The 12,598-nt window shown below is 41.2% G+C and overlaps 1 protein-coding gene across 5 annotated transcripts in view; it reads left to right on the top strand.

Annotated features, from left to right (window-relative positions):
• The window catches only part of Selenoi (selenoprotein I), a 45,513-nt gene that overhangs the window by 299 nt on the left and 32,616 nt on the right, over window positions 1-12,598 (top strand). The window lies entirely within an intron of this gene.

The raw sequence follows: 12,598 nt of genomic DNA, 5'->3' as shown, positions 1-12,598 counted from the left end.
CCTGCCGCGTGGCTCCGGCGGGCGTTTGTGCGGGGTCCTGCGAGCCCTGGGGCTGCGGGTCGGGGAGCGTGAGAGCATCCTGGGCCGCCGCCCCGGGGGCGCGCTCCCTGGAGGTTTCCTTTTCCTGGGAAGAGCTCCCGAGGATAGTGGAGCGAGAGCATTCCCTTCTCTCTTTTTACCTGTTATTGTTTATGATTGCTTTTTAGCCCCCTGAAAGGATGCAGTTGACTTCTTCTGTGATATTTTAATAGTTTTCGTTTGAATGAACTTTCCACCTGCCTTTCTTGCATACAACTTCAAAGGGGGGCTGATCGTCTGGCGGAGGAGGCTGTGGAGGGGACTGACTTATCCAGGCCTCACCTGGGGCTGCATTCCACTTCTTTCCCCCGAAAAGAGGCTTCCTTAGCGGTAGTACTTGGCGCCGGGGCTGTCAGATGAAATAAATGTGTGCAGGAAGGAACTGTGTAATGGAAAGAGCACAGGTAAACCTGATGCCAAAGTCACGTTTCTTTATTTAGCCCTGAGCAAGACTTTCTCTTTTTTAACCCCGCTCAGCCTCTCTTTTATGCTGGTAAACTGGGAAGAGTTTTTACCGTGCAAAGTGATTATAAGGATTTGAGAAGCGCCTAGCACCTATTGAGCCCCCAGTACACGCTGCTTGTTAAGTCTCTGCTTCACCTTCTAATTTCCCTGCACTGTTCGCTTATCAGTAAGTGACCTCTCTAACCATTCAGCCGCACAGGCCTGATGTAGAGATTTCAGGCTTTCATCTTTGTTCCCTGTGGATCTTCACATCTTGGCTTAAACTTCTCAGAGAAGCCATCCCTAAGCACAGTATCCCCTTTCTCCTCAAGAGTGCTCTGTTCATTCATGGTATTATTCTCACTGTGTCTTTCCATTAAATGTAATGCCCATACCATGAGACTTGCCTAATGGACCATTAAGGCTTGAGCACTGCGCTCCTGTAAGTACTAGACATCCGGTACATATTTGTTGGAATGAATGAGTAACTGGATGAATCATAAAGGATTTGGTTTAACTGGAATAGAAAAAGCAATAAGGGGCCTTAGAATGTTCCTCTGCTTTCAAGCAAAGTTGAGGTTCCAGAGCCTTGTTGGGAACTCAGGCCAGGACTCTACAACTTTGATTGTAGAAGGGACCCAGATTCCTCTTGTTTTGCCTAAGTTCTATCGCCTTTTTCTTATCTGCTCAGCACTGTAAATATTGACATGTGAAATATTTTCTGCTTTACTAGGACCTGACTTTCAGAGTAAGTGCTAATAGAATAGTTGTTTATTTGCAACAGCGTCTAATAGGGTCTCTCCATTTTCTTCTAAGCAGTCTTCTCTAGATTGGTATTTTCAGCTAGCTAGGTGTCCTGATATGCCAGAAATGTAAATGTGGATTTTTCTGTCTCTATCTCTTTCCTGCTTCTCTAATCTCAGTTCTTGTGTCTGACAGATTTCCTATCATCCCAGAAAACAGAGGTCAGTTTAGCGAGTGTCAGGTGTTCAGTTCACTCCAATATAGTTGATGTTATTTTTAGTTACAGTGAGGTTTTCTTTGGGAGAGAAAAAAGGAACAGAAATTTATAACCTAAACATAGTATAACCCTCTTATAGTAGAGGGTTCTTTACTCACTACTGCATTCATATTAAAAATATGAACCCAGGAGTGCAAAGGGAAAATCTGTGTGGTCAGTTTTGCTGGAATGTGAATTACACACAGATTTTTCTGTCCTTGCATTTCCATTGTGTCACCTGCAGAGATAGTAAGAGTTTTTATAAGCTTATTGAATTAAAACAACCTTTTCCCCTCAAAAACGGGTAGAGTCAAAATACTCAAAAGAAATTTTTATTTCCTGGTGTGACCCTTCATAATAGAGCAAAGAGGTGCAGAGAAAAATGGATACTATAAAAGCAGCTGGTGGAAAAATTACTTTTGAACCAGTTTAATTTCTTTATCTTCCCCAGAGGTACATCTGAGAGCTACAGTTGGAAACCTGGCAGTTTCACAGAATAGCTGCCGAAAGGGGAGCACACATAGAGATGTAATTAGGTTTCTGTAGTAAAGAGCTGCAGAAAGTTGGTTTTCAGGACAGAAGAAAGCATGGGATAGATTCTATGTTACATACTCTCTTAACACTGGTATTCTCTGTTGTGGTACCTAACACCATTCTATTAAATAGCTCTTTTAATAATTCACTGAATGGCTGCTTTGGTTACTTTGTTAGGACATGAGCTCTAGTAAGGCAGGGCCAATAGCTGCCTTTTTCAATGTGACCAAGGTCTAGCACAGTACCACAAATAGTAGGTACACAGGGAACGTTGAAGGAATGAAAATGGAAAAGAATATAAACCATTTTGGAAGTTTGGTGAAAGGATGTTAGGAGGATACTTTCGCATTTTGAATGGGAAAAAGTTGACTACTACTGCAATTATTCTGTTGCTTAACCATGTAACTTCAGACAGTAATGTTGAGGGATTTCACCCTTATGAGGGCTGTCATCTTTCCCCTTTACCTATCTTTTTGTCTGGGTTTTGTAGTTGAGGGATTTTTCCCACTTAAGGGCAAAACTGTTGTTGTGGGTTGCCTAATCCCACCTAGGGAAAGCATGGTTTTATTTGATAGTGTAGCAGCAGTTTCAAATTGTATCATTTTGCTTCAGAGAGGCAATGCTGTGTGAAATACTGTTGTTGGCTTGGTTTTCAAGAATAAAGAACAAAATAAAAGATAGGTAATGGAAAGTAGGTTGTTCTTAGACAGGAATGGGTCAGGAGATAAAGGGAGGGAGGAGGAAGGGAAGGGATAAGGGATGAAAAAAGGAATTAAGATGTGTTACGTACATGTATCAACTTCCCGCAAGGGCTGTAAACATTATGTGCTACACATATGTACTAATAAACTAAAGTTTTAGAATATGATGTCAGGATGAATTGGTTTCTGCTATTTTGGTAGTTAATTAACTTGGCTGTCAATGGCAGTCTGATTACAGGAATCTTGATGATTGTGACTTTGTTAGTATTACATTAAGAGATTGTAAAGAGAGGCTGTCTGCATCTTGCTGGCGGTGCTAAAGAACCAGAGTCCAGTCTGGCCTTCCATCTTACTGGTTCATACAGTGTGACTGTTTATTAGGCAAGCATTTATGAGGGGCCTCTCTGTCAGGTACAGCATTGGTACTGCAGAGTTAAGCTAGGCTGAAATTCCTCACTTCAAAGAACCCAGTTGGGGCATGTGGACATGCAAATAAAGTTATAAATAGTAAGTGCAGTTAGTAAGTGGCGGGTGCCTTGGGGAGCGGAGGCAGCTTCCAGGGAATCAAGTAGGGCAGGGCTTAGAGCTGAGCAAGGCTTCCTAGAGGATGGAGGTGAAGGTGGAGCTCTGTGTGGGAAGACAGAGGCTGGGTGGCACCAGGTGAAGAGGGAGAGAACGTGTCACAGAAGAGAGCAGCGGAGCACAAAGAGGTGGAGGCCAGAGAGTGTTTCCTGGGAACCACATGAAGTTAGGTGACGTGTTTAGGCATAATTGTGGTAATAAGGCAGGAAACTGGAGAGGGAGGTGGGGTCCTGGCAGAGCCCCTGGATTTTGCCCTGCACAGCAGTATTTCTGTGGTGCAAGGGCTGTGGGTGTCAGAATCACTTGGGAGAAATTGGTTAGCAGCTTCCTAGGCCAGTGGTACAAACCTACGGGGAGCACACAGCCGGCTGTTTGTATCATTGAAAGCTCTAAAAGGTCCGCCATCACTGGCCTACACCCTTTTCGGGAGATTTCATGTTGAATCGCCTGCTCTTATCTGCATGTTAAGCATCTTACAGAGTTTTATGGCACTTTGTAGTGCGAAAGGCTAAGGAGGGGCCTATTGAAGGCTTTTTTTTTTTTTTTTTTTTGAGACAGGGTCTTGCTGTGTAGTCCAGGCTGGCCTGACCTTGTGGCCATCCTTCTCCCTCAGCCTCCTGAGTGCTGGGACCTTTACAGGCGTGCACAGCCTGTAAACAGGATCAGATTTGAATGTTGGGAGCTCACCCTGGCAGCCTGTAGATGGGGAGATGGTAGTGGAGGTAGGCATGCTCTGGAGACCTTTAGAATCTTCCTGCCTTAAAACTGTGTAAGAAATGTTAAGGTCTGAATTGAGGTAGCAGGGATGGAATGGAATGGGGATTCTAAAAATAGAGGTCACACATTGAATTTGTCCAGCAGGTATGTTCAATTTGGCCCTTACTTTATTTCAGAAATTAGTATTTTTCTCATAAAAGTGCAGATTGCTGGATGCTTTTGAAAAATCAGAATGTTGGATAACACTGACCCTGAATTTCATCTTCCTCTATCAGCTGAAGCTGGATAGTGCTTGACCTCTTTAGCAGGGCCATTGGCTTTCTAGTTGCCGTTTCCCTACCAGTCCATGTTTCATGCAGATCTGTTGAGTTCAACCTCCCTGCTTGATCAGTGTGCTCCTTGACGTAAGATTGCCAACGTGAGACTAGCTAGAGGTAGTGTGCGTGTGGGGGGCACATAGACGGTGAGGAGGAGGCTGGGTAGCTCACGATCCGGTAGGACGACTGGGTGGATAGAGAGGCAGTCACTGAGCCAGGATTTTGTGACGCTCTACACTGTAATCTTCTAAACATTTTTTTTTTTTTCAAACAAGTAGGCTTTTGGGCATTGCACTTCTGTTGGATGGGGCCACACGAAAGTGTGATTTGTGGGCTTGGAATTAAAACAGAACAAAAAAACTTCTTATTCTAAAGAATTACTTGTGGTTGACTTGTCTTCAGAAAAAATTTCTGTAATAATTCCAAAGATTGGAACACTTTCCTCCTGAGCTACAGTGAAACAGTAGGAGAAATCCTTGTTCTTTTGATTTTCTTTTCATTTATTATAGCTGCAAACTGACTGCCATCCTACATGTTAATTATGGCATTACCCAGATGTTACAGTTGATTCAAGCGTTAACTCTTCCTTATTTGTACCTTGATTGCCTCCATGAGGTTCCTCTCTGTAAAAATATTCCCATGGTCTTAGGTAAAGATTTAGAAATGTCTCATAGAATTATTTTCTGCATTTGGCAGTGACAGAGGAGTTGTTGGTTTGTCTGTTTGTTTTTGTGGTGCTGGGGACTGAACTAAGGCCTTGCCTGAAGAAGGCAATCACTTTGCACTGAGCGACAGCCCCTTTCCCCAGAGGAGCCTTTCTAAAGGCATGAAAGAAGGAAGAGTGGGGAAGTTCTGCACAGTGAAGGGGAGGGGTTCCGCAGCAGGGAGACTATATCATTAGATACTCTGGAGGAAACATCTTGACTGGATCTTTACTGCTTTCTCAAATATCGGTTCACCGGGGATGGATTCTTTTCTAACTGCTGAATGCTTAATATTATAAACTTCGGAGAATAAGACTTTGCCCACTGCGTAAGGAGATGTGGGGAAAGGTGTACTAATCAGAGACCTAGGAATTCAGACCCAGAGGCTTGAAGACCATGGTCTGTTAGAGGCACAAGAAAGTGGTAGGTGTGTAAGGGCCAGGCCATGCCTCAGGAGCAAGAGGAGCAGCAAGAGCAGAATCATCATAAATACTGAATGATGGTTAACAGTAGTGAACATTTATATGGGATATATGCCAGACATTGCTTGAAGTGCCTCACATAGATTCTCATTTAGTATTCACAACTGCTCTGGGGGGTGGACAAACTATTATTTTCTCTGTTTCACTAAGATGCAGACAATTTAAGTAACTTGCACAAGGTACTGCAGCTAAGTAATGGAGCTGAGATTTGATTCCAGGCAGCGGGGATCTGGAGTCCGTGTTCTTCAAGTTGTGTTGCTTCATAAAACTAAGAATGCTGTGCAAACTGCCTTGTATTCTAATGCATTAGGATAAAGACCTCAAAATGTGCTTAATTGGATATGCATTTGATGTTTGCAGATGGGGAAAATGTACAGTAAAAAAACTGTTGGCCTAGTGTGGTGGTACACATTGTTAATCCCAGATATTAGGGAGGCTGAGGTAGGAGGATTGAAAGTTTCAGGCCACCCTGGGCAACTTATAGTAAAACTTTGTCTCAAAATAAAATAATAAAAAGGGCTGGGGGTATTGGTGTGTGGTAGAATTCCTCTGGGTTCAATGCCCAGTAGGACAAAATAAAACAAAGTGGGAAAAGAAAAAGAAAACCTCTAATTTTGCTTATCCTTTCTTTCCTCAGTTTTAAAATTACTAATAGGGACAAGTGAACTTACATTTACTAGTCATGCATTTAATTGAGTACAGTTATCGCCCTTGTCTGTAGGGGCTGTATTTCAGGAACTTCAGTGGATTCCTGAAACCTTGGAGAGTACTGTACCTTATGTATCAGTATTTTTCCTATACACACAAACTTTTGATAGAATGTAATTTGTAAGTTAGGCATAAAAAGAGATTAACAACAATAGGTAATAATGAGATAGAACAATTATAACAATATACTGTGTTAAAGTAATGTGAACCCGGTCTCTTTCTCAAAATATCTTGTACTAACCCTTTGGGGATGTCTCGGGATGTTACGATGCCTGCACAAAGAGATCAAGTATCCTGGCTGACATGGGCACTGTGGCATAGTGTTAGACTAGTGTGTAGAGGTCTCTTGAAAACAAGCAGTGTGATACTGTGACAGTTGATCTGAAAATTGAGACAGCTACAAGTGACTCACAGGTGAGTAGTGTATACAGCATGGATACCTTCAAGGATGGTTCGTTCACATCCTGCCTGGGACAGAGTGAGATTTCATTATGCATCTCAGAACAGCACTCACTTTAAAAATTATGAATTTTTTTATTTCTGGAATTTTCCATTTAATGTTTTCAGACCGTGATTGACTGAAACCACAGAAAGTGAAACTTGAAAAGAGGATCTACTGTATTAAGAATATTTCATCTACAATTGGTTCTAATTGAAAAAAAAGGCTTTTGATTAGTTAAAAATAACACGTAACTAATTGTGTGATCTTTAGCAGGTAAGCTAATCTTAAAACTTGCTTTCTTCAACTGTGAAATGGGATAGTACCCATTTCATTGGATTGTTATAAAAATTGAATGAGACAACATTTGTAAAGTACCTGGCACAAAATTCTATGTTAATGGTGAGTAAATAAAAAAACAAAGCTTGATATTTGTGGATCCCTGCTTGTGAACCTTAAGTAGCATGTAACATACATGTGCATACATCTGGGAGGTTATTCCAGAAGAAAGTATGTTTTAGGAAAGGAAATTTAGGGTGGCAACTTAATGGACAGGTGGGAAGACTAGTGAGGTTTATATCTTGCCTGCATCCTACAGACAATCCCTGGTCTTAGATTTCTTCTTCTTTCTAATCACATACAACAGTGTAATAGGCAGGAGAGATACTTTTTCTCAAATACCATTCTCCTATTTAAGAATCTTCAGTGGCTTCAGTGTGTTGGGCATGTGTTTGTGATGTAGATTCCTCAACAGACATTTTAAGTTATCTTTTTATCTCCTTAGAGTTTACTTGCTTAAGTAAGTAGTCCTGGCTACTTGTATTTGTCTTCTGGTGCCGACTCTTCTCCAGTTTGCTCTTTCCACCCTTTCTCTGACTGGTCAGCGGGTATGTTTGACAGCTGTTTTCTGAAAGGAGACCTCCTTGTTTGCTGAGTCATGTGCTCTGTGTGTATTTCTTAGAGGCTTGTGTTGATCAAAAGTACTGAAAGAAGTTTTTATTTCTGCCCTGGGATCAATCTCCTCCACCCTTTTTTGCATTTTAAATTTAGATTTGGTGTTTTCATGTCACAGATTGTTTTAGTGCAATGCCTCCTTGCACTTTGTGGGCATTTAGTACTGAATTTTATTATACTTTGGCTCTTGCTTGTATTTGAAGTCACATAAGGGAGATAGGTGTTCGCCACTTAGCCATTTTTGGTGGCTTATTGTTCAACTCAGAAGTTGAGGGAATTTCATGTATTTTCACTTGAGCAGTAGTCTTACATCAGAATTTCCTGGAGGGTTTGTTAAAAGGTTGCTTGGCCACACTCCTGCATTATCTGATTGTGTAGATCTGTGCTTTCAGAACCAGCACATAAAGAAATACTCAGTTATACTGCAATCTGAAGAGCAGTTAATGAAACCAAGAAATGAATGTAAAGGAATAAGAAGTCATGTTATTACCAGTATAATCACATTTGCTCTCAATATAAGGTAGTCTTGATTTTATTTTTGTTTTTTGAGACAAGGTTTCTCTATGGAGATCAGGCTGGCCTTGAACTCACCATGTATGTAGCCCAGGCTGGCCTCGTTTGTAATGATCCTCCTTCCTCAGCCTCCCAACTGCTGGGATTATAGGCATCCACTATCATGCCCAGTCAAATAGTCTTAATTTTTGAGCTTCAAGATAATCTTCCATTGGGGGGCTTGGGGTGTAGCTTGGGGTGGTAGAGTGTGTGCTTAACCTGTACAGGACCCTGGATTCAATCTCCAACAACACCCTCCCCTCCAAAAAAAGGTCTGGTCTATAGGTTTCGCAAATAAGATCATGTAGTCATAACCATCTTTTTAAAAATGGTTATCTCTGCCGCCTGCCTTGCAAGCACAAGGTCCTGAGTTCGATCTCCGGTACCAAAAAAAATAGTTATCTCTAGAAGATAAGATGTGATGCTTTTAGACATGTTTATTTTCAGTTACTGAGTAACAAATTGCAACAACAGTGTTGGTTTTGTAAAACATACTTCTTGGGTTTTTTTGTTTGTTTGTTTGTTTTTGTGCCTTGCTGGTGATTGAACCCAGGGCCTCCACACAGAGCTATATCATAACCCTTTTTTTGTTTTCTATTTTGAGACAAGGTCTCACAAAGTCCCTAAGTTGCCCAGGCTGAGCTCAAACCTGCCATCCTACCTCAGCCTCCCAGGGTGCTGGGATTACAAGTGTGTGCTTTTTCAAGGTCAACAGGAGACCTCCAAACCACCAAGATGGAGTGACATCTTGCCACCTTTGCCATACAATGTGTCCTTCAAGCCAATGACTCTAGTCAGCTTTGCTATATTCTGTTGGTTGGACTTAAGTTAGAGGTCCCGCCCTCAAGGAAGGGAAATGAACCACGAAGAAGATTGATTAGGTTGTCTGCCACAGATTGGAAGAGAGCAACGTATACTGGAAGATCTTCTGGGAATACTGATTTCAGTACAGTGGATCCAAGGAGTTCTTGCTTGTACCCAAGCCAGGATAGGAAAGTCTGGTTTAAAACAAAGTGATCAGTTTCAGAGACGTACGCTGAGATGACTTGATCGTTATTGGACACAGAAAGACTTACAGTTTAGACCTTCCTGTTTTATTAGCTATGTTAATCTCTGGATTTTATGGTCTTTATGTAAATGGGGTGGGATAATTACCTATTTTAGAATCTCAAATGAGGGAAAAGATAAAATTATAATATATACAGATGCAACATGGTATTGTCAGTAGGGGACAAGAAAGCGTTTTCCCCTTGTGAAGTAAAAGTTGCTATGGCCCAGCTCCTGTGAGAGCAGAGATCTGTTTGGTGAAGGAACTCATTCTTCGTCTCATCCCTGCTGGATGAACTGTATGCTGCTGTTTCAGTAAAAATGCGGAAAGGCCGTGTGTTTACCTCTGCATATATACAAGCACTCAGGTATGGTTATTGAGTTTCTGCTTTGTGCCAGAAGCAGAAGGGATCAACTTTCAGAACTTTCTCCACATTGTCAACCTTTTCTTTATATTTCTTTATATATCTCGTTGTGCCTGACATTCGTATGTGAAAGGCAGTCCTTTCAACTTCTTTCATATTGTTGAGGGAGTAAGGTTTTAATAATCGGGATCTCTTGTTTTATGTTTTGTGCTTAGTGAAGGAAAATGTGCCCAGAAGTTAGAGTGTCAATGCTACAATACTCTGATAGAAGGTTACAAGTTCCAGCCCAACTCAGGCAGCCTAGCAGTTCAGTGAGACCCTTTCTCAAAATAAAAATAAAGAGCTGGGGAAGTAGCTCAGTACCAAGGAAAGGACCGCCCTCCCTTCCAAAAGAAAGAAAGAGGAACAAAGCTCTGTTCCTGGAAGGGTGGAACAGACCACAAGCCACACAGGGGCTTCTGTCCCCTTAAAGACTTATATTTAAACATGGTTGAGTCTTGAGCCTTAGCAGCAAACTGCACCAACCCTGTGCCGGGGCTTCCATGGAGAGTTGGCATTTTCTCTTTCTCTTCTGAAGTGGTTTTTGGGTTTTGTTTTGTTTTTTTGTAGGGCTGAGGATAGAATTCAGAGCCTTGTGTGTGTTAGGCAAGAGCTGTCCCACTGAGCTACATCCCAGCCTCTCTTGATTTCTGAAGATAGGTTGATAATGAGTGCTTATTTCATTATATCTGGGGAGTTGATATGAATAATAAATATACTTCATCCAGTGATGTGCTCTTTTCAAAACAAAACTCCTAGGGATGATTTTTGTTTTTTTTGTTTTTTGTTTTTTTCCAGGGATGATTTTGAACTTAAGGAATTTGGAAATGATTTTTAAAAACCAGAAATGTTATTTGCTCACATCTGAAGTGATGTCAGTATGTGCAGCTTATGAACTATTATTTGTACTCAAGTGACATTATGAACTTCCATAGTTAAGTAAGTATGTTTTATAGATAGAAAGTTCACGGTTCAGATAGGTAAGCACAGGCCCTGTATTAAAAAATCATTTGATAGTAAGAGTCCTGTTCTCCTTATATTGATCAGAAGACAAAGCAGAGCAAAGTCTGCTGCTGATTTTGGATAGAGGGCATTACCTGAGACTCAGTCCCTATGGGAGAGGCCCAGGGGATCCAGGTGACTATAAATCTGTGTGAGACTGCAGTGTGATTTTGTTATGACAAGAAATTAATAATATCTTGAGCAGCATGCAGCATTGAAGGAGAGGGTTATAGCCATGTTCTTCATTTCTAACCACTTGAAACCTTCCTTTTGCTCTGGATCAACCTTTCTGTTGGACTAATAACAAATTGGATTTTGGTAGCAGGGATTATCAAACTAGAAGCCCCAAGCTACCTGCTTTTATGAATAAAGTTTTATTAGAACAAGGCTGTGCTTACTTATAAGTTTACATATTTTCTTCAAATTTGTTCCTCTTTCAGTGGCAGTATAGCATATTTGTTACCGTTCTACCTCCAAAGCCTGAAATATTTGGCCTTTTACAGAAAAAGCTCTCCAGTCCCTTGAAACTAGACCTAGACGATGAGGGAAATTGAAATCATGGCAAGAGGAGCAGCAAAAGGGACATGGGAATGGATAAAGGGAAGATTTGGGTGTGACAGGGAGAGCTGTCTCCAAATATTTGAACTGTTATTTTGAAGAAAAATTGGACTCTTGCCTGCTTAATTTGCTGAGCAAAATGAAAACACAAGATAGGAGATACAGGGTGGGGGAAGCTTGTCAGTGTGTAGCGAAATTGTTTTAACACTGGATTGGGTTGCTTTTGGAGGAAATGAGCTTTGTTTTATTTTTGTTCACCGGGGCGGTTTAGGCCAACTGACTATAGCACCTGTTTGCCTAGATGAAGATCAGACGTGAAGGTAATGTGAGAGTAGACTCTTGTGCCCTGAGATTTTTGCCTTGGAATGCTTAAGCTCAGGCTGAGGTCCTTGAGCGTTTTTCCATGGCTTTGTAGATTACTGAGCCAAGCAAGTCACACTAGGTGTTAACTGGATTAGTTACCGGGTTCAGGTTTTCTGGTGTATGTTAAAATAGCACCCTAAAGCAGAATAAAGGACATTTAACAGGCATCAACAAGTACCCTATATCTAGCTTAGTACTTTTAGAAGTTTATATTTTGAATTTTTTTCCTTGTATGTGTGGAAGGTTTAAGTTATTTTTCTTCCTGTTGATTCACAAGCTCGTTTAGAGCTTCTTCATGTGTATCGAGTGACACATGATCTTAAGAAATACTCAGGTACGTAAGGTGAGAGCACTGTGTGTTGTTTGGGTTTATTGTTTGCTGTGATTTACAATCTCATATTAGTCTTTTCTTGTTGTGTTTGAGCTCATCAGCTGCTATTGAATGTCAAATAACTGAAATCCAGGTAGATAAACTGGCCTTCGTGTGTTTAGTTCTTTATTCTTATCTGACTTTTATATTGGTCTCCTGAAGTAGAGATTTAAAGCTTCAAAATTTAGAAAGCTTTTCATATCAAAATACCATCCCCTAAGGACTTTGTTTGAGATCTAAATTAAAATTATGAAAAGCTGCTGAGTCTCATTCAGTAAACATTTGAATTAAGAACATTATACTTTGTGTACTGTATTAAGTGTTTATGTGATATCTTAAACCTTTTTCTTCTGGCCTGCACATATTACACCTTTAGTACTTTGCAGAGGATGGTGGACTTGAGTGGGTGATTTCCTAGTTTATCTGCCTGCTGGCTGTTTCACAAGGTTTGGGGTGCAGACGTTGGTGAAGGGCTGTCTCCCCCTTATCCACTGCAGCCATAGGGTTCATATGGTCACCAGCTCCTCAGGTCTGCAAGCTTAATGTCAGCTGATCCTGTCAGGTTGGGACACCTTCTGCTGCAACAGTGTTTACAGTGTGGGAAAGTTCTGTCAACTGCAGAGTGACAGTGGACAGCCTAGT

This window comes from Heterocephalus glaber, unplaced genomic scaffold, assembly GCF_053883595.1.
Source record: "Heterocephalus glaber isolate CG9 unplaced genomic scaffold, H.glaber_assembly_v1.0 deba00001457, whole genome shotgun sequence".
NCBI classification, from domain to species: domain Eukaryota; kingdom Metazoa; phylum Chordata; class Mammalia; order Rodentia; family Bathyergidae; genus Heterocephalus; species Heterocephalus glaber.
This window is presented reverse-complemented; position numbering and strand designations above follow the sequence as displayed.